The 25709-nt window shown below is 35.4% G+C and overlaps 1 protein-coding gene and 2 long non-coding RNA genes across 4 annotated transcripts in view; 2 read left to right on the top strand and 1 right to left on the bottom strand.

Annotated features, from left to right (window-relative positions):
• LOC135849523 (phospholipid-transporting ATPase ABCA1-like) overlaps window positions 1-25558 on the bottom strand; it is a 55020-nt gene extending 29462 nt beyond the window's left edge. The window contains exon 1 of the mRNA XM_065370012.1: window positions 25359-25558. The gene's annotated coding sequence lies outside the window, so the exon portion shown is untranslated. The remainder of the gene's footprint in view (window positions 1-25358) is intronic.
• Window positions 4438-7733, top strand: LOC135848091 (uncharacterized). Of its 2 annotated transcripts, XR_010559309.1 has the most exons (3): window positions 4438-4712; window positions 4850-4914; window positions 6794-7733. It is a non-coding gene; the product is annotated as an uncharacterized LOC135848091 (long non-coding RNA). The 2 variants fall into 2 exon arrangements; XR_010559310.1 differs by lacking the exon at window positions 4850-4914.
• LOC135847438 (uncharacterized) lies at window positions 7966-9060 on the top strand. The gene is made up of 2 exons (XR_010559170.1): window positions 7966-8442; window positions 8669-9060. It is a non-coding gene; the product is annotated as an uncharacterized LOC135847438 (long non-coding RNA).
• Window positions 25559-25709: the final 151 nt, after the last annotated feature.

Raw genomic sequence — 25709 nt, 5'->3', positions numbered from 1 at the left:
TCCAACTTCATTTGATGAAATTTTGTGAAAATTTGAAGTTTCAAAAATGTGCTGGAGGCTCCAGAACTGCTCAAAACGGTTTGAAATCGTTTCCAATCGATTTGGCGGGTCGAAAAATAGGGTATGTCCCAAATTTCAGCTTTATAGCTCAATTTGGTAAAATTTTGATTTTTTTTTCTCATTTTCGGCCCAAATTTGATTTTCAAAAATTTACCAAAAATCGACAAATATATTTTATCTGAACTGGTCGTGCTTATAGGAAATTTGACGTAGAATAATTTTAGTTCAATCACTTTTTTCCCTCTGACCCTTCATTTCGGCGATATACCTATCCGAAAAACGTAGACTGACAAAGGTTAATGACCTCTTGGGGGGGTAGCAAACAAGTTGTGGTGTGCAACTTTGGTCAAAATATTTTCGAGTCTATCGTAAATCCAGTTCACGTTTTAAATTGTCGATTTTGATTTTTTAAAACAATTTTCATAAAATTGACAACTTTCCCCCCTCCTCACTAAGGGTGAAATCGCCATTTTGGGAAAAGCTGAATTGGTCATGCTGATAGGAAATTTAGCGTAGAACAATTTTTGTTCGCACATTTTTCCTCTCGGACCCTTCATTTCGGCGATACAGCCGAAAAACCTGTATCGACAAAGGTTAACGACCTCTTGCGGGGGTAGCCGGCAAGTTGCGGGGTGCAACTTCTGATAGGTTGTTTTAGAGACCTGTTCGAACAAATAATGTGAAATTCAGCTTTCCCCCAATTCTTTCAAGGTTGGACTAAACATTTTCCAATTAAAATTTTGTTTTTTTGTTTTTTTTTCACGGAAGAACACTTCAACAACACTGAAAATTGTGAAATAGATTTTAAAAAATTTTCAATACAGTCAAAATTGTAAAAGAAAAAAAAACAAAAAAATGACTAAGGCCCTTTTTCCATGGAACCCCTCACTTTTTACCTGAAAAAAATGATTTTGTTTTTTCATTTCTCGAAACAAGCTATTGCCATCGCTTCGCTCAGGTCTGCAATTGCTTTTCCTTTTCATTTCCAAAATTGAAAATATTCAAATTCTAAAATTTTGGAGCCAAAAAATGAACAAATTTTTAAAAAACACATGTTTTTCATCTCTTGAAATAGGTACGAATTTTTGAACGCTTTCGCCCTCGCTTTGCTCGAGCTAATATCTATCTTTTTCCTAAACTGGAAAAAATTCATATTTGAAACTTCCATAAATTCACAAGAGATTGCATTAAATTGAATTGTAAACGAATATTTCACTTTACGTCTTACGTTAAATGTAATACAAAAATTTAAAAAAAAAATAAGTATCATCGAATTCAGATACTCAAAAAATATTGAAAAAATATAATAAGATTGATACACCTTAGGTAATTACGGTTTTTAAAATAATGAATCTATAGCTTTAAGCCCATACTTATTACATTGCAATCGATATTCTTCCAACTTTTTTTGAAATCCATCGAAATTTTCTTTCGCCTTTTTGAGATCATATGGGGATTCGCTGACAAGTTGTTCGACTTTCTTTTGATATAAACTGAACCACTCGTAGAGTTTTTCGGCCTCTTCTGGTGCACCAACGCAAGAACCACGTGAAAACATGACCTTATCGACTTTATTTTTCAGAGCGGTTTGTCTTCCACAATCTATGTATATGGTAACCGAACGACTCTGACAATTTGGGCTGAGTTTCGTCGATCGAACCTGCACCCTTAGACTGTGGCACGATCGGAGAAAAAATTCTTTTCAACTTGGTCTGAAATGTGATAACTTTTTGGAGGATTTCTGCGGAGATTCGTAACTGCTCGTCAAGGGCAGAACCGCTCACACAGGTCTCGATTTTGGATTGATTTTTGACGAACGCATCGTGTAGCTGCAAAAGATGACCATGCAATGTTTCTGCTTCTGCCGATTCGATATCTTTTTTCGATTCAATCAATTCGAGTTGTTCGATCAAATATTTCTGTTTTTTCATCTGCGAGTCGAGAAAATCGACGATAGCTCGAGGAGATTCGGTTTGACTGAAATACTCATTCATCAATGATGTATTCAATGTCGAAGTTACAGCTTTAATCGGCGAGATAATTCCTTTCAGCTTCGTTTGAAATGTGAGAACTTTCTGAACAACTTTCTGCGAAATTTCAATTTGCTCGTCGAGTAAAGCACCATTAACCAACGTAATAACTTCACTCTGATTCAAAATAAATTTTTCGTGAAACTGGTCCAACTGTTTGGACTTGACTTCAGCTTCTATTGAATTAAGATAGTCTTTCGGTTCTAACGAATCGATCATTTTCATGAAAAATTCTTGTTTGCGGAGTAAGGAAAATAATTCAGAGGAAGAATTAACATGTTGGTCGTCCACCTTAAGACTGGATTTCGTTTTCGTAGACCATATTGTGTAGGTTGGTGAGAAAAACTGCAGCAATATTTTTTCCAACTGTGTTACCTTCTTTTGCACGAAGTCAACATACCAGAACGTGTTTAGAAAATTACTGTCGCCAATGTCGTCGAACCAATGAGTTCCCTCCAGGAATTTTTTGTAACAGGAAATGAGATCATCATAAAATGTGCTGGCTTCTTCTGAACTCATTTCATTTCCTCGCTTCAATATCCTCAACTCCAATTCGGTAAGTTTTTTACACGTCTTCTGCGCTTCGTCTGCCATCGTATCAAATTCGATGAAGTAGGTAAGTAGGTAAGTACGTAGTTTACAGACAGCTCACAGAATTTTGCCGAAATACGCGTACAGCCGACAGCGTACACCAAGACCCGAATCAATCGAGAATTGAAAAACTGCAAGAAATGTAACTTCCACTTACAACAACAATACTTGTTTAAAAAAATTATAAAAATGAAAAAATTAAATTTCCTCAATAATCGTACGGTAACGATACTTATACCTAACTATAAACGTATGGTAGGTAGGTATTCGTATTAAAAATCAATTGCTCGCGTGTTTAACACATCGTTGGATCGAATTGCAAAAACAAAAAAGAACTATGAGAGAACGTTACAATAACATTACAGATTACAGATAGGTAAGTAGAGTTGACTTAAAACCAAATGGAACTTACGAATGACTAATTTCAAAAAATAGAAGCACGTTCTAACGCCCTGAACGTGTAATATCTTAATTTAAGCGTAACGTAAGGTACTAAGTAAAACTAATAATGTAATTCTCTGTAATAGGTTCAAATCGCTTCCAGTCACGTCACAGTGGACTGATAACTTTTTTTCATCAAGTCTATCGAAAACCCTAAAGAAACTATGTCGGTGCAGTGACGGTAAAGTTAGGAAAAAGCATGGTCCAAAACCCCAGAACCAAAAAGTAGCTGCCCAAATTCTTTTGGTGAACATTTGAAAATTTTGAAAATTGACCATTTTCAGTGATTGATGCGTTTTTCTCAAAAAGTACGAATTTGATTAGTAAAAATGATCAAATCAAGTCCTGAAACTAATATCAACCCCCCCCCCCCCCACAAACACACACAAAATCCAAATTTCATAGTTTCCGGTCATTCTGAAGCCTAAAGTGCAATCCTCAAATTCTCCAGAATTTTAAAAATTGCGCTGGACGCTCCAAGATGACTTCAAATTGCGAGATTTGGAATTGGGGGCGGGGGGGGGTGATTCTGGACTGGATACAGCGATTCGTGCAAATTTTGAAAATTTCCTCTCGAACAGGAAACTTTTGATATTTTGACTATAGGTAAGTAGGTACTGGTCTTTTAACAAATCTGGCCAAAAAAACACTCTTGAGGTGTCCGCCTTGGAATCAACTCAAATGAGGATAAACTCGTTAAACAGGTTGAGTATACGGCACAACTCAATTTTTAGCTGCCCAAGGTAATACACATACGTATTTACGAGAAAATTCAAAATTGTGGAGACATTGTAAATCGCGCTGGAGGCTCCAGAATGGCTGGAAACAGTTGATCATTTTACTGATCGAGTAAGCACCTACGTACTTTTATTTAAAAAGCATAAATCTCTGAAAATGCTCAATTTTGAATTTTCAAATGTTCGCCAAAAATCTAAAAATTGATTTGAGCAGCTGAAATTTTGGTTTTAGGGGTTTTAGATGCTCTTTCCAAAAATCGCAATCCCGTTCAAATCGAAGGCGGACACCTCGAGAGGTTCCCTTGCAAGAATTCATTTTCTCAAAATACCTGGCTACTGTTCACAAATAATCATCAATAGCTGTGGCTGAGTCATTTGGTCAATTAGCGAAAAATGAATAATTAATTTTTCTTAAAACTGATCAAATTCGCGACAAAGTAGGTAGAAGTACTTTTACCTACACATTATCAACTCGTTGCAAATTGCCAATTACACATTGTTTCGAAATAAGTGTGCATCACGAAAATTAAATATCGTCTGCAGCCAATTCAGTCACCTATCCCATTCTATATCTATATGTATAACCATTTCTCAGCCAAAACACGCAGTTGAAGTAACACTAATTGGCCATTGATCCACTTACAAAAATGCCTCGTCACAATCCTTTAAAAAGTAAATTACGACTGTAGATTTATTCAACTCGTCTCTCCGAAATCCAAGAAATCTTAAATAGGTTAAGATAGGTGAAAATTAAAACCACTACCTATTTATAACAGGCGATTATTTTTTGTCAATGCAATTGTAATGAAACATCTTTCGAGTTCAGTTGTGGTGATAAATCTGGGAACAAGCGGTGAGTACCATATTATGATAAAAATGCTAGATCACTTTTTATAATCTACCTAATACCTATACCTACATAAATTCTACTTTTCCCCAACAATTCATCAAATACTCGAGTTCAATTTTATTTTATTTTTTAAACAACAGAAAATTCAGAAATTTCAATAAAAAGTTCACACAGTCAGTCAGTCAGTCACCTACCAAAAAAAAAGGTCAGTACGTTATTTTAGCTTTATTACAGTAGATTTTTTGTTTTTTTTTTTCGTTAAAAATTCTGGTTATTACTTACATTGAAATGAAAATATGAACTAAAAACTTTCAAGTTTAATTCAAATTTTAAAGCAATTGCCAAAAATTACAAAAAAATTCCAATGATAAAATAAACTGTAATTCTAATTTTCATGTCGTGATAGGGTAACTAGGTATTAGGTAACAAGGTTTTTTTTTGTGATTTTACGTAGAAGAGGCTCTCAAAAATATTCTCCTTCCTCACACTGTCGGTTACAGAATTTTCATTTTGAAGTACCTACCTATTTTAAAATTAAAAATGAGTACCTACTTCAAGTACTCGTATTTCAATCATATTTGAGGTATCAGGATTTTTAAACGAACTGAGAGGAAAACAGGAGATTGAAAGCCATAAAAAATTTGAAAATTAGTAGGTATACTGTATAACCGAGATCTGTGTGAAAAACGAGCTTTTTAATCTTTTGAATATAAAAATTGAAATGGATAAAAAAAAATCTGGAGACAGTAGGGAAATGGCACATAGAGAAAGGCATTTGAAAAATATCCCAAAATTTGAAAAATCAATGTTACATTTATTTCCAAACATTCTGTTATAGGTACAGCATTGACTTTTTTGTTAGAAAATTTTTTTTGAAGCATGTACAAGTATTTAAAACGCTTCCGAGTCCATTGCAAGTCTCTCGTGTCCCAAATCAGAACATTTATCTTAAATCATTAATCAGAAGATTTTTCAATTAGGAACATTTTCACATTTGGGACCCACAGCCTTTCACTCAATTTTGGAGCTAAGAAAATCTAAAGGCTAAAAAAATGTTTGAATGCAGAAGAAATCAATAGCATGAAGGCGAGAAGAAAAAAGTTTACACTTTGGATTCAGCTCCTAGTAAAGCTAAAAGGGCAATTTTTTAAAAATCGAAAGCTCTAGACGAGTACTTGCTCCTAACAATATGCATAGGGGTGCCCGATTTTGACTTTAAGGGCTTAAAATTTGAGGAAGGGGATCCTAAAATCAACATAGAAAAATGTTAAGAAAATTACTATTTTTTCTAAATTGTATTTTAACCTCAAATCCGAAATTTGAACCAATTTGGATCTATAGACCAAGATATTCCCCCAAAAACAGTTTCTTTTGGATTTTTTGGATCCCTTAATTTGTCAATCGACTCATTTTAAATTTTTGCCCAAAAAATTAAAAAATTTCTAGTTTTGAAATTCCTGGACGCTTGAGCGAGCCGGGTCAAACTTTTAGTCCATTGATCTCCCTGAATTTCCACCACACCACTCCATCCGAAAACCCACCTCTTCTCCATATGAGTTTCTAGTTTTTGTAAAAACAAAGTTACTCCTTAAGTTCACTTCACACGAATTTCTGAGTTTCAAGAGCGAAAAATCACATTTTTTAAAAGCCGAAATGAATCGATTTACCTATTTGACAGATTCTGAAAAAATTTTCCACCATGCATAATGATTATTGACTTACTATTCTTGGCTATTCTCGTATGAGGTCTCTCATAATTATATTCTACAAATTTGTACTCACCTGAAACAAAAAAAATACAACAGGGATTAATAAGAAGCTAATTTTAATTCATCATGATACCTACATAATTAACTGTATCTAGGGTGTTCAGTTCAGTGATCAATTGTTTTTTTTTTCAAGTCAAGTAAGGAAGTAGGACTGTAGGAGACACTACATCAATAACTAGATACAACTTCACGAAAAATTCCAGCCCCCGAATCATTCCTTTATCTCTCCCTCCTCGTACTTAAAATTAAACCGTATTTTCATACATCTCAAGCAAAATAATAAATACGTATTCATCTTTTCTATGTATTTCGCAGATAAAAATACGTAGTCAAAATGATGTCCAGACAACTGATACTAATCTTCTTGCTGGCTACATCATTAGCCAGTGTTTCTGCCAGACTATGTTACGTTGGAAACCATTCTCACCACACTTGTCAAGATCACTGCCCTCGACTATGCCAAAAACAACAATATGCACGTTACAGCTGCGAACCAGAAGAACGAGGGCACGGGCAGGGGCAGATGTCGTGGAGGTGGTGCTGCAATTGTTTCAATTAATAAGTTATGGTACACATACTTTGATACAATTAGGTACCTATGTTTAGGCATGTAATATACCTTTTTCAATAATTAAAAACATTTAGCAGTTGATTTAATTACAAAACCTCGACGCTAAAAAAAAATCACTCTCCCAAGAATGTACCCTACCTTTACAAATTCATTGTGACAATGTTCGGTCGAATTAATCGTAAAATTATTACACCATCGCGCCTCCATAACTTCTACGTGTACATTATAAGACCTGACGTGTTTGAAATTTAATGTCAATTCTCAATTCCGTCAAATTCGAAACGATGAAAGTAACATTGGACCCCACCATTATTAATACCTGCGAGGCGTGGCATCAATCAAACGATAATTTAATCCAGAACACGTTGATTTCTATCACCCTCGTTCTCGTTTAAGATTCGCAATTAATTAGGTGCATACGTAAATGTAAAATTTGCGATATTCGATAACTTGTAAAATTCCATCTTGATATTAGATTTCCAACACCACAACAGATGGAAGCACCTAATGCATTGTACGTCCTGTATCCGACCTCAAGCAAGGCAAAGAAACAACGAGGGGGAAAACTACGACTGCGTTGTTTGTAGAATAAATAATACCTACACACCTACCTAAAACCCATTCATAACAATCGTTTAAATTTGTTCACGTTTTAAATTCGACAATTAGAATGTTTGTTGTTGTTTTCTTTTTTTTGTACCATAATACAATGTTTATCACATGGTCTATTGATACTGTACATAAGAGCAATCAACAATCCAAGACGTAAAATTTTCATTCTTTTTGGAAAATTTTTTCTTCGTAAATTTTTTTTAATAACTACAACAAAACATTAAAAGATATCATTTCTAAAACTGGGGTAATATTTTGGAACGCAGTGTTGCCCATTTTTGGGCCATTACTTTACTGCCAATTGCAAATAATCGAGAAAACTAGCCAAAAACTTTCAACTTTATGAAGTTACACCCTGAATTAAAGCACTTGCTTCTCAAATCTTCAGCTTGATCACGTTTCAGAAAAATCGAGTATTAGATTCGTGTTACATATTTGTAAGTTATTTTCTGCATCACTATGAAAGTCAATTACTTTGTTGGTGCTTATCTTACTGTAGTAGGTATCCTTATCGCAGCTAAAGAACGATGCAGTTAAAACAGCACGAATTATTCACGGATAAGAATACCTACGACCCTACGTCCATAATAAATGGTTTTTATGACGCATAAGAAATTATATGTATTAGAATTTGGGAGTCGTGATTTTAGTGAGATTGCAACGAAATAAATTATTTTCATACTCATTTCATTGTAAAAAGCCACACATATTGGTGGATTTGTAAATCTTGGTGCTCAACAGTCCTTCAACTTGGATAAGCGTTAAGTTTGAATTCGAGAAGGTAAGGTACCCTAATAATTGATAAATAATCGCGTTTTATACTTGAATTTCACCATTTCCTGACAGGTAGGTAATGTTCCTAATGGTTTATTTTTTTCCATCCATGCAGGTCATAAATTCGTCCAATTTAGACAGCAAATACAGACAGTCCTCTTGACAATTTTATTTCATAGTCATTTGAAAACAAGTCACTTCATGATAAATAATAATCTTTTAAAATTCCGCAGATTTTACGCAATCTAAATCCATACATATGTCAAGACTACTGCCACTGATGATTTTCCTGGCTATACCACTAGCCAGTTTTTCTGTCATGAAGAAGTGGATATGCAACAATGCAGAAGATGCTGAAAACTGGTGTAATGAGAACTGCCCAAGTATTTGCGAAAAAAACAACATGACTCAGCCCACCTGCCATTCAGATAGAAGTGGATACCGGCTGGTGAAAGGCCCTGGCCAGAAATGGAAGGACGCACAGAGGTATTGGAACTGGTGCTGCCATTGCAATATGGCTAAACCCCGTACCACCTTTGTCGCCCCGTCTCATGAGTCTTGGTGATTTCATGAATTTGTTCAAAAATATTAAAAATAATATACTTCCAGACTGGCTTTATCGTTATTTTGCACTATGCCATCTTTATTATAATTAGGTGATATAGCGTAGTTTGGCCATGATACCTAATTACCTATATGATATTGTAGAGAGGTGACTTGCTAGTTTGTCAGTCTGTGCTGTCCACCTTAGGTTATTAGAAACTACAGTGCCAAGGAATGTGGTATTTCCACAAGTTTGGGTATGACCAAGATAACTTGAAATGTCTGGGGAGATCAAAGTTGGGGGTGTAGAGAGAAGATAGGTGGGAACTTGGTCCTCCTGAGAGGATTTAGTTCCCTGATTACCTGTTTACCTGTCCTGGGTATGCTCGGCTAATTAATACCCTTCATCATCCCTCATACAGGTTGTGTGTATGTCACTATTTGTCCGACCAATAACATAAAAGATGATAAATCACTTCTAACACTTTATTGAGCTTCTCTTAATGAACATACATTTGCACCACTAATAGGTAATATGTACCTAGAGCTATAAATACACACGTGTCATGCAGTTCTGCTCAAAAGGCTTGTTGTCCTAACATCCATCCAGAGGAGCGATTACTCTAAGCGACCTGAGACAACTGCGAAGCAGACACAGCAGGTAGTTTTGGTTGTCCACATCTCACAGAACTAATCTGCTAGATAGCACTACACCGGCAGTGTTACCGACGACCAAGGGCATATATTCCCTGTTATAACGAGTACTTTGGGTCCTCATCTACCCTCTACAGGGGTTGGGTATTAGATGAACAAAATGGCATAATTGTTGTTTTATTTAGATTTAATTCCATGCTGTTTACTATGAACCATATTTGCATTTCTAGGAGGGGGTTTTCAGCTTCCACGACTGCTAAGTACTTGGGTCCAATTTATTCCTTTTGTTATTGTTGTGGTGTTATCTGCAAATTGTATAGTTTTATTTTTGTTGGTGCAGTGGGGAAAATCATTTACTTATATGAGAAAAAAGTATGGCCTTAGGTTTGAACCTTGTGGTACTCCCATGGTAACGTTTTCTGGGTCAGATATTGCGATCCCTTTGAATTTGTGACAAGTATCGAACCTTTTGAACTTAAATTCTTAAATGAAAATATTTCAAAACTCCACCAGAGACTTTGAAATATTGCCTTTCATCAAAGAAATGATCCAGCTTGCAAAAACCTTATTGAAATTCTCAAAGAAAGAGTCCCAGCAAATAACAAGAAGCAAAGAGATATTCAAAAGTCAAAGATGTCAAAATTTTAACTTTTTACGAATACCGAAGGAGAAAAAGTTCTCTTATACTTAAGCTCGAAAATGGATCAAAATCAAAAGTTCCATGCTTACCCAATGACTTATTTTTCGACACAGCTGATTATCTACATTGTGCTTATTGGCCACATAGGAGCTAACAAGCTCGATGTAATTTTCCTTGCATATATTCGAGAAGTTTGCAATACTTGCATTGTATGCAAAAAGAATGCACTCAACAGACATCTGTTGATATCCGTGACATCACTGTTGTCATCAACTTTAACTGAGTAAAAAGAACGACCAAAACTCAACTTTTTTTCAACTTTTCTCAACAGTTGAATAAGTTGAGGTAAAAAGAAAGAACGCACCTTTAACAGGAAATTGGCATAAATTGTTCAGAAAACCAATGAAAATAATGATAGAAGTGTACTTACAATATACTTAGCAAAACAGATGACTTGAATCTGATTGTGTCAGATTACAAAATTTTGAAAGGAACACGAAAAAAGTTTTTTTTTTTAAATTTCAGGTCATCTTTATAATTGAAGGAGCTAAAGATTGATTGAAATTTTCAAAATTCTGTAGCATCTTTAATTTTAAACATAGGCATATGAATACGACTTTTTTTTTTATAGAGCACTCAAAATCTCAAAGTCTTATACAAGTTGCGTTATATGAATTCATTTTGCCAAAACTCAAAACTGGAGGAGCTGAAATTTTTTGAAAAAATATTTACAGTCCCGTAATCCTGAAGAATAAATTATACACCTCGAAAATATCTACCTATAATTTTCCGAACCAATTTGTAAATAAAAACAAAATCAACGTGAAACTCGTTGTCTCATGCTCATCAATTTCATTGTTGAAAAATATTACACAAAACAGCGAGCGATTTCGCAAATTGCGTAATTTAAATAAAAGCAAAGACAGAGGCGTGCCAGAAGAAATTGAAAATGAAAAAAATAAGCTACAGGATTATATACGAGCTTACGTAGCAGCAACTTCCGACACTTTTGTCTCTCTTGTGTTTATTTTTCTCTCGAAAACACGAACTATGTATACCTACCTACCTACGTAAATGGTCAAAACCCTGTACCCTTATAATATTACTCATAATAAATAACGAGTTGGTATATAAATGTACGAAATAGTAGAGAAAGGGAAGACAAGTTGGCGAGGGTGGCTAAATGACAAATTGCATATTTCGACCATGGATATGTGGAGGAGTGTGCTACCAAACTTTGTTAATAAAATTAGGGATTTTTTTTTTGAAAAAAATCATTACTTTTTTCAACCTTTTCAGTAAGCTCTCCACTTGCCCCCCCCCCTCCACGCACACAAAATTAACTAAATCGAATTTTTCACAGAAAAATTTTCGAAAAAATTTAATTTGGTAAAAAAATTATCGGCTAAACTGACGTCACATATTCCAACACTGTTGCCAATTTCATCAAAAATAAACTTTTTTTCAATGATTTGAAGGTTTTTGTTGCGGTTTGAATTTTTCTATTTTTTCACAACCTTTTTGACTAAATTTGCCACTTTTTCACTACTTTCACTACCCATTTTAAAATCCGTTTGATACCCTACTATAGTGTAAATCCCCCCCCCCCCTGAAAGTACTTATCATTCAAAAATTGACGCCAAAAACGTAAAAATTCTAAATATCGTTTAATTGCATTGAATTTTAGGAAGTGGAATTGAGGTCACCCTAGTTGAGTAAAATTTGTGAATCATTTGTATAAATAGTCGGGGGCCCGTTTAAGGATCAATTTCACCCTCTGCCGATCCTCCGGGACAACTTTTTTCTTAAAGAAGGAGTCCTAAGGAACATTTCTAGCCATTGTCCTCAAAAAAAAAAGGTGGCCCTACACACAAAATGGCGGTCATTTTGATTGACAGGTCAGCCGAAATTGCAAATTTTGCGTTCCAACAAAGGACTTGCACGAAAATTTTTAAACTGTACAAAGGTAGGCTAGACTGAAAAAGCAGGCAAAAATTCATCACGTGTCAAAATTTCAAGTGCTAAAGTGCCTTTTTCGATTTTTGGTAAATTTTCAAAAATCAAATTTTGGCCAAAAATGTGGGAAAAAATCAAAATTTTACCAAATTGACCTAGAAAGCTGAAATTTGGGATATACCCTATCTTTGACCTGCCAAATCGGTTGGAAACTGTTTCAAACCGTTTTGAGCAGTTCTGGAGCCTCCATTAGATTTTTGAAACTTGAAATTTCCCAAATATTTCATCAAATGGAGATGGAAAGCCGAAACTTAATCTGCATTCCAATTTTAACACCCTCTGAGGACGACTTCAGGTGGGTTAAAGCCATTTTAGAGCCTCTAGTGACTTTTTAAACGGTTTCATAGGCGCTTTTAGGAAAATTGAAAGTTCCAAAAAGTAGCTGGAAGCTTCAAAACCAATTGAAACCACCACGCAGTTCACTTCATATTGTATTGAAATTAGTTTGCAGAGTAAATTTCGGCTTGCTAACTCCATTTGATGAAATATTATGAAAATTTCAAGTTTTAAAAATCTACTGGAGGCGCCAGTAATTTCCAAAAAATTGCTGGAGGCTCCAAAACAACTTGAAATTTACTTGAAGTCGACTTCTTAGCGTATTGAAATTAGTTTGCAAAATGAATTTCGGCTTTCCAACTCCATTTGATAAAATTTTTGAGAAATTTCAAGTTTCAAAAATCTACTGGAGGCTCCAGAACTGCTCAAAACGGTTTGAAACAGTTTCCAATCGATTTGTCAGGTCAAAAATAGGGTATATCCCAAATTTAAACTTTCTAGGTCAATTTGGTAAAATTTTGATTTTTTCAACAGGCCAAAATTCCGTTTTTTCGTGCCCTTTTCGTACTCCCATAATAAGATTTCGTACCGCATCAATGTCGTCAAATTTTCCCACGTTCAACCTCCCCCTCCTCTTCCAAAAAATCAAGTTTTCGAGGAGTCCCTAGATTTTTAAAATATTCTAGTAGAAGATTTTTTTTTCGATATTTTTCTCCATGAAGATAAAATTTCAAGATTCACTCTCGTCTCCCCTCCCAGGAGGGTCCAACTCCAAATCTACCTTCATATTCGTGTTCAGCGAGTTCGATTCATATGATACAGATACTAATATTGCCAGTCATCTTCATTCGCGCTAAAATCGGGGGAGGGGGTGCCTATGGTCCAAAAAATTGATGTTTCAAGAAGTTGGTTGGTTCTCTATTGTCTTTGGAGGCCCGCATGCAAAATCGCAAAGTTATATCACTGGCAGTGTCACTTTTTTTGATGGTGCCGGATAAAAAAACACAATTGAGTATTTTTTGAGTTTTTGAAGATGACTCACCTGGAGGAGAATTTTTAAAAACATACCAATTATAGTGCTCATGCAGATACGATATTTTTGAAGAAAAAAATTGTGTGCTTGCATTAGGTTCGGAGATATGGCAGATTCAAATTTTCTTTTGTCAATATTTCCCCTCAGGGGGGGGGCAATTCTTTGAAAAAATTCACGTTACTAGACGCTTGTCTCTTTCATATATTTTGGGTGAGTTCAAAATTTTTCATTCAAAACTCGTTGAAGTATGATTTTTCCCCCGAAAAAACGTATTTTTGCCATTGTGAGCAAGGGGGGAGGTGGGGAAATTTTTTTGGATCCAACATTTTTTTAAGTTACCCAACAATGTTTCATAAGAATCTCAAAAATCCGAGAACAGGGGCATTTTCACCTATTTCAGCGGGGAATACCTTTTTCATATTTGAAGGATGTACCCATAGTTAGTCAGTTTTCTAGAAAATGTAATTTGGAAAAAAAAGGGCGAGGTCAAAAGCTTTTGAAAATTTATAACTCAAGAAAGGCGGTAAAGAGAAAATTGAACAAAAATTGAAACAACGAAAGTTCTGATGATGACGTCAATTTTTTTAGAAATTTTCTTGCTTTGTGAAGAAATTTCTACACTACATACGAGTATTTTCAATGCTTTCGCGCTACTGGAGATCAAATTCTCGCCTTTTTCGCAACGGTAGACACTCTGCCGACAACTTGCGTCCCTTCCTCCTCCCCCTTCCTTAAATATGGCATAAGCATCTGTCCCTATCAATAATTACGAGTATTTTTACAGTTCGAGCGACGATGTTTGGAGGGAAAAAATATCGTCATCGTCGTGAAAAAAAAACGCACCCATCGAAGTGCCTTTATCTTTTTCTCAGCACGCTACTCTACAGACCCGAAGTTATCGCTGTTCATCTTGGCTACACTGATTATTGCGCCGCGACTAAAAATTCGGCGGGCATAAGAAATTTTGCCGAATGACGTCACGTCAGGTAGGTTATCGTGTGTAGCCTATGGTACGGTACGACTAGAATAACGTACATGTGTAGGTGGGTAGATATAGCAGATGGTAGATGGTAGGGTAAGGCAGGCTGCGTAGAGTAGAAATCAATGAAACGATGTTTCGGCATTTTTTTCGAAACTTTTTCGAGTATACGATTACAATGGTTTGCTATACTTGGTTAATAGATCCGGTACCCTCCTCCACTTCGCTTGCTACCCTTAGGGCCTTAGGGGTGGTCGTCTCCTGTCCTACCCTCGGTGTTACTATACGATTAGCTCGTCTAAAGCTTAAAATTATAGCACCGAGTGTACCCCGAAGGAAGTAAGAAAGTTATTCGGACGAAGCGAGTGTTTGTACATGTGATGTTTACATTGTAGGTATTTACACCGCTACGGAAACCGGAACTTGGTTTCGATTTAGTTGGGAAACGATTACGTAGGCAGTACGTCGTAATACGTATACCGTCGAGAATCGAGATATCGGTGCGCAAATTTCAGTAGCACCTATAGCTCGTACATAGAGAGCTACGTACTATTTTACGTATACATGGGCAATAGGCATAGAGTAGGCCTATAAGCCTGCTACGAGTGTATCGAACGATGTCGACCAACTTTACTGCGTAATATGCTGACTGGGCCAAGTCGAAGGTGCGCGGTATTTTGGCGGGCGATGGGCTAGGTTTTGTCAATGTTTTTTTTTCTCCTTCATCGTGCTCGCATCCCCTCGAGACGATTAGAATAATATCTTGATTTGATTTCAACTCCCGATAGAGACCATAGGTCGAGCTTATTATTAAATGATCGTTAAAAGGCAGCAAAAAACAAAAATGTTACCCTCAAGAAGGGTATACGTAAACGCAGCGTTTTGTGTGCCTTTTATACTCTTCGTAAGCCTAATGCGAAACTTATTGCGCATTTTATCAGCATAGTACGAACTGCTGGAAGAGCGTACACGGTTTTTTCTAGACTCCGGTGCTGCTGGCTGAGTAAAATGCTGTATTGTACTGTGAAGAGGCATTTGTGTGTATATGTGGTATTTTTTCACCCATTGAATATTTGCTACCGTTGTTTTACTGTTACGTTGGGTTAATTTCACAAAAGGAAAAATTAATTACGTTAAATGATTTATACTACACAGATGGTTGAACCTGCACGTTTGGAGGGAAAAAAGGGCTCGACCGAGTAAAGATACTTACTGCGAACCGATAATTTTAAAAACGAATTTAAAATTAGATCAATAAATTAAATACGTACAATGATTCGCATCCGAACCCACGTATTTTAATTTAAAAGTTTAGGCTGTATTACCTAAATTTGAACAGAGTGAACCTATTTATACGTGAAATTATTAGGGAAAAAACGGGTGGTTTGAAACTTCTAGATTCGCAGATTCCAGAATCTGAAAACACTTTCTAGAAAGGGTATTCCCAGGTAAAATAGGTGAAATGATCCTGTCCTCGGATTTTTGAAACTTTGATGAAGCATTGTTTTTGGTACCTTTAAAAAAAGGTACGAGCCAAAAATTCCTCCACCCTACCCCCCTTGCCTCCACGACGAAAAAACACATTTTTCGGGGGAAATCATACTTCAACGAGTTCTGAATAAAAAATTTCGAATTCACCCAAAATACTTACATAGAGACATGAGTCTAGCAACGTGAATTTTTTCGAAATTTTTGGCCAACCCTGCCCCGGGGGGAGGGGGGATATTGACAAAAGAAGTTTTGAAACCCGCCATATCTCCGAACCTACTTCAAGCATACAAATTTTGTTTTCTTTCAAAAATATATCTGCATGAGTACTATAATTGGTATTTTTTTCAAATTTTATCTCCAGGTGGGCCATCTACAAAAACTCAAAAAACACTCAGAAATGTGTTTTTTGTGTCACGACATCGCCAAAAAGAGCGATACTGCCAACGATATAATTCTGAAATGTTACATGCGGACCTTCAAAAACAACAGAAAACTAAATAACTTATTGAAACCCCAGTTTTGGGGCCATAGGTAGGTACCCCCTCCCGCAATTTTGGGTCGAAAGAAGATTGACAATATGGGTACTTATCGTTATCATTTGAATCGAACTCTCGAACTCACTGAACACGAATATGAAGTTGTATGTACTCGTATTTGTAATTGGATCCTCCTAAGGGTCACTCTGTGGAAGGGGGTTGCACAAAAATCAAGTTTTTCGTTCAGTGGGATTCTTCGCAAATCGTATTTTGCATTAAAGATGCCAAATATGTAATATATTGAAACATATGTATCATTCCTAAATTTTAGAACGCATGTGGCGCCAATTCTTCAGTCAATATTACCAACTTTGAAAAATCAAAAAAAATTCCTGAATTTATGGCGATTTTTCTCAATTTTTTGAAATCCAAAAAGTTGCCACCATTGCGTTCCAAAATATTTCCTCAGTTTCAGGAATGTTATCTTTCAATATATTTGGCATCATTATTTAATGCAAAATACGATTTGCGAAGAATACCACTGGATGAAAAACTTCAGCCCAATTATACTTTCGTGTACATCTTGCAATTATTTTTCTTTCAATTTTAGGGAATTTTAAAATTCATTTTCGAATAAATTTGGCAAACTTTTCACTAAAACTGAGATGATTTACTTACATCATTTCATACAGTTCCAAACCTACTTTTCGGTAATCACTAATCAGGGTGTCTAACAAAATCTGAAAACTAAAAAGTACCTAAGAAGGACCTTGGAAGGACCTTTTCAAAATTGAAAATGCATCAACTGATAACCCCCCCCCCCATTAATTTTTACAAAATTGCCAAAAAAAACTTCAAAAATTTGTATCAGGTGAGCATAAAACTATCCATACAAAACATTAAATTTTATTTTCAGAGGCGTGACGAATCGATGTGTGGTGGGAGATTGGAGGGGGCTGAGGCTGAAAAATTCTCCCAATATTTCTCGCTAAATTTTCCCAATTTAATTATTTACTCTACACTCCCCCCTTCACACCCAAGATTTTTACAACTAAATGGCCAGATGTGGTTCAAACCATTTTTTTAATGGTTGGATTATGTTTTCGGAATTTGTCGAGTTGATTTTTCCATTCTAGAAAATGTTTGAAAATTGAAGTAGTAGAATTCAAACCCGCTCGAGCGATGCGAGGGTGAAAGCTGTGAATATGGCATGTATAAGCACACGCAACTGAGTGTCCTTGGAGCATGGTGACCTCAAATTTTTTACAAAATATTTTCAAACACTAAGTAAACGTTTTTTGTTAATCTTTTTTTTCATTAACGTTTTGAATTTCAATTTCATAACGATACACTCCAATGAGATGTAGTGAGTAGGTGTGTTTTTAAAGTTTTACCTACGTCAAATCTTAGCAAACCATTCATGTGAATATAATTGAAAAAGATTCCAACAGTTTTTATCGTGAAATACGTATTATCAAATGTTTTACCAATAAAATCTACGTACGTATAGCTGCTTACGCACGTGAAAACTATTTTCTTGCACCTTTTCCCGAAACCTACTTGTTTTGGCACATTTACTTACGTCAGCAAGGAAAAGAATATTCCCGGGTAAAATAGCTGAAATGTCCCTGTGCTCGGATTTTTTAAATTTTGATGAAACATTGTTGGGTTTCTTTGAAAGAAATGTTGTAGCCAAATAAAATTTCCCCTATGTTTTTTTTTCGAAGAAAACATCATACTTCAAAGAGTTTTGACTAACAAATTTTGAATTCACCCAAAATATGGAGGAGACCCTATTGACAAAATCGTGTAGCATTTTGCTAGTAGTGTTTCTAGCATTTTTGCTAGCACCTCCAGCACCATTTTGAACACCTTACTAGCAAATTTGCTAGCAAATCAAAGCTAGCATAATGCTAGCATTCTTCGCTAGCATTATGCTAGATCATCAGCCATGCTAGCTTGTTACTAGGATTATGCTAGCACTTTCCTGGCATTGAAATGCCCAAAAATTTAAAGTTCGACCTCTCTAAAGTTGAACTTAGAAAATGATCTACTCTTCACGATATTGACTTTTCACGACTTTTCGTTACTTTCAGGATCACCCACCTTGCACCATTTTGAACAGGTGCAACCAAAATGTGCTAGTCATGCTACTCTTATGCTAGTTATGTTAGTCTAGCATTATGCTAGTCAAATTGTCAATAGGGGACATGAGTCTAGCAATGCATTTTTTCAAAATTGTTTGCCGCCCCCTGAGAGGAGATATTGACAAAAGAAAATTTGAATCCGCCGTATCTCCGAACCTAATTCAAAAATACGATTTTTTTTCCTTCAAAAATAGGCTGGTATATCTGCATGAGTACCTAAATTAGTATTATTTTCAAATTTTTCCGTCAGGTGGGTCATCTTCAAAAATTCAAAAAATACTCAAAATTGTGTTTGTTGTGTCCGACACCACCAAACAAAGCGATACCTCTGCAATTTTGCTTGCGGGCCTCCAGAAACCATATAAAATCAACCAACTATTATTCCAACCCCCAATTTTGGGGCGAAAGAAGATTGACAATATGGGTATCGTATATGAAGTTAGATTTGCAGTTGGATCCTCCTGGGTGGGGAGAAGAGAGTGAATCTTGAAATTTTGTGTACCTTCAACTTCATAGAGAAAAATATCAAAAAAATTCCTTATTAGAACTGGGAACTTCTTGAAGACTTGATTTTTTTGGAAGAGAGAGAGATGAGAGGAGAGGGGAGGGGAGGTAACCATGGGAAAATTTGACGACATTGATGCGGTACGAAATTTGGGAGTACGAAAAAGGCCCGGCCCAAAAAAAAACACGAAAAAGCACGATTTAGCTTTCTGGATTTTATTAGACATCCATGGCTGGCAAGTTAACGCTTTGACGTGTTCTGGAGCCAATATACTCGTAAGTTAATTTCGCGGGAATGTCTGTAGTTTTACGTGTAGACTGCACCTTTGGCTTCAAAAATACATATCTAATCAGCTGTTCAAAAAATTTCAAATTTTGTGACTCAGAAGTTTTTTTTCCAATTTTCCAACTGAGATTATCCTAGCCAGAATATAACTTCGGATCATGTTATGTGTACCTTACCTATAGATTAAACAAAATTTTCATTATTTAAAATTCGCCATTTTGCCTCTAACAATTTTTTCTTTCAAAAAAATTTCAAAAACTTGAACTTTAAATTTAAATACCTCCAAAATTGTCCCATGTAATGTCCAGGAATGTTGCTTTCGTAATACTCATTATAAAAATAATTCACAAATTTTACTCAACTAGGGCGATCTCAAAGCAGTTTTATTCAATGTATCACCAACATTCGACACGATCGACATTTTCAACAATTTTCAAGACTTTTGCGCAATTTGAATTTTTGATTTTTTAAATTTTTTTATCGATGTTTAGCAGCATTTTTTCGATATTCCTAGTTTAGATACATTTTAACTCCCTTGCGGTATGCGAAACGTGAACCACATGCAAGGCCCTAGCCAATTCCAACCTCAATTATTTCCAAGGACTAAAAAAAATCTAGGAGTCATCTATTGAACTGAAAATACGATGCAGCAGAAACTATACAATCGCATCTTTTCATCTTGATTCGTGTACATCTAGGTGAGCTTTCTCGAACAGGAGAGGGATAGAGATGCTTCGAAACCATGTTTTCTTTCCAGAGTGATACCTCCTGTGAATATGACATGTATAATTGTATAAGCACACGCAACTGAGTGTACTTAGACTTGGAGCTGGTAACCTCAAATTTTTTACAAAATATTTTCAAACACAAAGTAAACGTTTTTTATTAATCTTTTTTCTCATCAACGTCATGAATTTCAATATTTCATAATTATACACCCCAATGAGACTTAGTGAATAGGTGTGTTATTTTTAAGTTTTACCTACGTCAAGTCATAGCAAACCATTCATGTGAATATAATTGAAAAAGATGCCTACAGTTTTTATTGTAAAGTACGTATTATGAATTAATGTTTTACTAATAAAATCTACGCAAGTATAGCTGCTTACGCATGTGAAAACTCTTCTCTTATACCTTTTCCAGAAACTTACATATGTTTTGGGCACATTTCCTTACGTCAACAAGGAATTGTCATCTGCTTCCATGACGCACGTTTTCCTGAAGAAAGCCTCTGCAAAACCCTTATATAAACACGAAAAGGCTCATACGATCTTATTAAGAGCTTTAGTAACCGTACAGTCAACATCACTTGGATCTGTAGATTTTTCCTCAAGTTCTTCGTCGCGATTAGTATCAAATTGTTCATCTAAGATTTTTCTTCAAGTTATTTGTCGCGATTAGTATCAATTGTTTATCTAAAATGATGAGTCCAGTGTCAGCACCGACTGATCAAATCATCAATAATTATTCATCTAGTAATCGAATCATCAAAAAGTGTTTATCTAAAATGATGAGTCCAATGTCAGCACTGATTAATCATATCAAATCAACAAAGGTAAGCTTTCAAATTACTGTAAGCAAATATTTGAATAGTTATAATGATGTTGAAATTTTCTTCCTTTTTCTTCAGATTTAGTCTTGGCTCATTTCTCTTCCATCCTCTGTTTTTAAAGTCTATTTTTACCACAAAAGATCAAATTTTTCAAAATCTAAATGGACTACATTTTTCCACTCCTCAGTGCATGAATTTAATTCGACCCAAAACTCATTTTTAAAAAGTTTCAACTTGTCTGGGTCTTTCCGCATGGTCTTTATTTTATATCCCATTATTTGTGGTTTAAAATCGCAGATGTCTTTCAAAAAAAGGGGGTGTACTCACAGTAGGTATATGAACTCAGCCAAATCACAGTAAAAATTGGATCTGTTCTGGCTATCAAAGAATTGATATCTTCATTGCATAGCTGAAAGAGCCTTAGGGAGTATTCCTCTGCCCTTAACACAAAGAATATGGAGTTGAGTTAACCTTCTCTTCTTTGGTTCTACAACTATAAAGTGATGAGTGATCTTGAGAAAAGTCCTTAGAGGGTAAAATAAATGGTTTATTGCCTCTACATTGTAAATAGAATCTAATCAAACTGCTGATGAAATAATGCCTCCCCCCTCTTAATTTAAATTTAATTGGAAAATTTCATAATATAGATTAGATATTGATGTAATGTTGTATACTTATTATTTATGATTCCAAATGAATTTTTGCTAATATTCCACTTTATTTTATTGTTATATTCACAGAGATCAGATAGACCTGCCTATGCTATGTGCAGAGATCATCACATTCATGTGATTCATCCTCAATACATCCCTCATCAAGGCGATGATTTTGATTGCAAACCTGAGATGTTGAAATTCAACGTTATAGTTACAAAGGTACCCCTTCGTCATAATGCAGTTCTGAAAATTGTAGGTGAAGACGTGCTATGTCCAATTCGTCAATGTATCCGGAATGCTACAAAAAGTCCACATTTCAAGTCAAAAAATGAGAAAATTTTGGAAGAAGCTGAAAAGGTCATGTTTGGTAAAGTCGAACAGTTTATTTCTGAAACAACAATGCTGTCATTTGCTGGAGACTTGGTTCTGAAAATTACTCCAAAGTTTACCACTCAAGGTTTTACCCCAGTCACCCCTCTACCTGAATTCAATATGTATGAAGTAACTAATGTCAAAGAATACATGAAACACATAATTGAAGTCATACTAGGGCTGTAGGAAATTTGTATGAAACTTGATCAAGTAGGTACTCTGTTTCAACAACTGAAAACTGGAGAATGTTAGTCCATCAACGTCACCTCAAAAAGAAGAACCAGAATCATCTGATTCAGATGTGTCTCAGTGATCTAATATCATAATGCTTATTTCTATTTGTATAATATACATATTTTCTGCATGTTTATGTTGTTACATATTTAATTTTTCTAAATGTAAGAAAAATGTCGTAAAATCGTGGTTTTTTTCTCAAAATTTTGGCATTTCTATACATTATAATCCACCTAATTATTAAATAAATTTATCACAATATTGCATCTCTAAAATCATGTTGTTTTGTTTACATTTTTTGTTGATTTTCATCAATTGAAACTCCAAACAGTGCAACTACAATGCGGTGGAATGAAAATTCTCAACAAAAAAATTTAAAAAAGTCAAATTCAGTTTTCAAAAAGAACCACAAAAACTGTCTTAAGGGGGTAGGTAGAGTTTTAGGTTTAAAAAAACTGTTTATTGAGTTATCCTCAAAAATGCATCAGAGACATAAACTGAACTTGATTGTGGAAGATAATCCATCAGAAACAAAAAGGGACGTAAGAATTTAGTATTGAAGTTCGTAAGATTGATACAGTTAAATGCAATTTTCTGAAAAACTTTTTTTCCTCCTATAGGTATGTCACTTTTCCTACTAATATTCAACGCCTATCCATGAAATATCTTGAACTCGATGTTCTCAATCTAAATATCTAATTCCCCACGAGGTAATATTTTTTGTACCAATGGGAGAATTTTCTCAGGGTTGGAAATTTTTCTTAAATTGCTCACATTTTTTGTCTTTTGCTTTTTTGGGAGGATATTTAACTGATATTTGAAGAAATTACCTCGGGGACTTATAAATTTGTGTCTTGAGAATGTATGTGAAGAATTTGGCTGGATTAGTATTAGTACATTAGGTCAGTAGGAAAATGTGCTGATGTGGTGCTGAGAAATTTTGATTTGAATTTTTTTCAAATTTCTCAGAAATATCATTTTCCTATTGATATTATTACTTACTCTTTCTGACTCAACTTGAGGCATTAAGACTTCGATAAAAGTGATCTATCATCATGTAGGATAAACCGGTCCAACATGAAGTATTTTTCTTATACAGCCAATTCATATCTACTATAAAAGTAGCATTTTGGGAAGCTTGATTTTCCTACAACAATTTTATGTTTTCACTGCCCCTGATGGCTTATATCAAGTTTAGAACCCATATCACTTCATAAAATGAGGTAATCAAAAAAAACCATAAAAACCTTACCTACCCCCTTAATTATACACACTAAAATCCAAAACATTGATTCTTTTTCCAAAAAAAAAAACTGTTTGTCTGAAAAATGGGGTTTAGCACCATGAATAGGTAAGTACATATATTTTCTGACGTTCTTCCATATTTTTTCACCTCTTAATCAAACTCTCGGTTTTTCCTTCTCTCCGATAAAGGAAGGTCACGAGCAAGAATTAGAGTAAGAAGACAACTTTTATTCTGAAAGTTTATCACGAATCGAGTGTGAAAAGAAAAAAACAATGAAGTACAGGTTTAGTTATTGTGTATGTACTTACACTAGGTGTTTTACGAGTCAGTACCATACATGTTGGCCATTCAGACATTTTGACCCCCTCGGTGGAGTTTTGTCCCTTCCCTATGAGAAAAACAGTTCATTGAATGTGGGGAGCGAGAGGAGGGGATGAAAATGAAAATTGATTCAAATTTTCGAGCTCAACGCGAAATTTTATGTCATTTTGATGGGTCGCGTCCAAGTTTTCAAATCCATGTTCTGACTTTATGGAGGGAGGGGGCAAAACTCCACCGAGGGGGTCAAAATGAAAAATGACTGCAATTTCCAAGTTCAGCGCGAAATTTTATACAATTTTTATAGGTCATGTTTAAGTTATCAAATCCATGTTCAAACATAATCTTTAAAGGGGAAGGAAGGGGGTGGAGATTAAATGAAAAATTTTGAAACAAAAATATTCCCAAGCAACGAATATGAGAATCATTCTGATTGCGTACACATAAATCCTCAGTATCGACGTGTAATGTGCAAAGTTTGTTTAATATCATCGTTATATTCAGTTTGGGGGGGGGGGGGGCAAAACTTCACCGCGGGGGTTCAGAATTAAAAATGATTGCGATTTTTGAGTTCGGCGCGAAATTTTATACCATTTTGATGGGTCGCATCGATATTATCGAATAGACAATGCATTATTTAATTCTGGCGGTGGGGGAGTGGTAACGAGCCTATTAGTGCTCATAAAATCGCGCTGTGATCGTATTTTTTCGCCGTTTTTGCGCAGTTGGGCTTCAAATAACCCCGTCTAACAAACGTCCAAGAATCGTTCGGTCCCCAGCCATATCCTGGACATGAGAGCCATTTTACCATCAAAAATGGCCAAAAATGCATAAAAATCGCATTCAAAGTGCCATAGAATGCAGTTGTGCAGGGTTTCACGGAAAAAAATTACATATTTGGCATCGGGAGAAGTCCCCCAACACCACCCCGTTGAGTTTTTTCGGTCCCGACCATGTCCCCAAAATCACCTTTTTGAGGGTCCACCCCCTCGTTGTGCGGGGTAAAAATTTCAAAATTGCACTTTTCTGAATGGGGCAGGTAGTACCTTCATTTTGGCAGCGCATTTTTTTGGTCCCCGAAAAAAAAAATGCAAAATCAACTTCTAGAGCACTTTTTCGTGTATGGATTATAGTCTACATAGTTCAACTGCAATCGATCCTGAATAATATCGTTCAAATTGAGAAATTTATCAATGACTTCGTGGCATCTTTTTTTTGGGCCATTCCTTTCAACTAACCTATTTGCGAATTTTGACGTTATGTAGCATAGATCAGAATCCGTTCAATTTTTGGTTTCGACATAACAGGTGGTTTTTCATCGAATTAAGTCCAAAATTGTTCAACAGATTTTTTTCTTCAAAAAAAAAAAGTCAAGAATTTACCATTTTTCATGAACTTTCCAACACATTAACCCCGTATAGTTCAATAGAATCACGCTTTTCGCCCACTTACTCTCACTATCAATGATTTCCTCATTAATGATTATTGTCACATGCTTACCAATACTCCTATCTCTGCATCATTACGTCGCCGTCGTCGTCGTATAATCAGCACATCACTCAACAAAGGTTCGCGTTTGCAGCCAGGATAATCGACCGTTTGATAGGGTTAAATTGAAACATCCATTCCCATGATTATTCTCTGCTCCTCACGATGATGCGGAGCGGCGTGGTGGTGGTGCGACAGCCAGATCTTTATCTATCTGCAAATAATACCGTAATAATGTACTACTTATGGTTAATATTATCTACTTAAAAATAATAATCGCAATAGCGAAACGAAACGAAACATAAATAGTAAACATGCGAATTATCGTACATACGACGACGACGACACGAGTATGGATAATTG

The sequence above is a fragment of the Planococcus citri genome, chromosome 5, assembly GCF_950023065.1.
Source record: "Planococcus citri chromosome 5, ihPlaCitr1.1, whole genome shotgun sequence".
Classification (NCBI taxonomy): Eukaryota; Metazoa; Arthropoda; class Insecta; order Hemiptera; family Pseudococcidae; genus Planococcus; species Planococcus citri.
This window is presented reverse-complemented; position numbering and strand designations above follow the sequence as displayed.